The sequence below is a fragment of the Belonocnema kinseyi genome, chromosome 8 (genome assembly GCF_010883055.1).
Source record: "Belonocnema kinseyi isolate 2016_QV_RU_SX_M_011 chromosome 8, B_treatae_v1, whole genome shotgun sequence".
In the NCBI taxonomy this organism is placed as follows: Eukaryota; Metazoa; Arthropoda; class Insecta; order Hymenoptera; family Cynipidae; genus Belonocnema; species Belonocnema kinseyi.
Window position 1 is genome coordinate 79860341 of NC_046664.1, and position 605 is coordinate 79860945.

The window sequence follows — 605 nt, forward strand, 5'->3', positions numbered from 1 at the left end:
CGAAAAGGTCCTGGTCAATTTACTCTACAATCCTTAGCTTTGACATATTTAGATCCCGAAGAATTACAAAATCTTCATGATGTAATTAGCGATGTTAGAATTTTAGAAAAAACTGTTCGTGCTTCCAAGAGTCAAAAAAATCTCATAAACTTTCAAAAGTCTTATTCTGTATGTTACAATGAAATTATGGAAAGGAATAGAGTTAATTGTAATTTGAAATTTTTGACAAAAATACAAGGTATAATTTCTCTTACAGTTTTAAAGAAATTGGCTAAGTATAACATCACCTATCTTCGGAAATATTTGATTTATATCAAAATAAAGGATCAGAAGGTATTCATGCAATGTTTACCGAGAAAATTAATAATAAAATCAAAATCACTAAAAACCAAAAAGTTTTATCTAAATTAGTCGAATTCTTAGAGACTGAAAAAAACAAATGGTTTTAAAAAATTGTTGTTTATTCCTAAGCTAAAACTGACAAGTATTATAGTAAACCGAGATTTATTAGTTATGTATGTAATTATAAATTTAGATTTCACTAAACATGCTTCTTTTTATTTTTAAGTGTTTTGTTTAAAATAATTTGAAAAAAACCCAAAGAG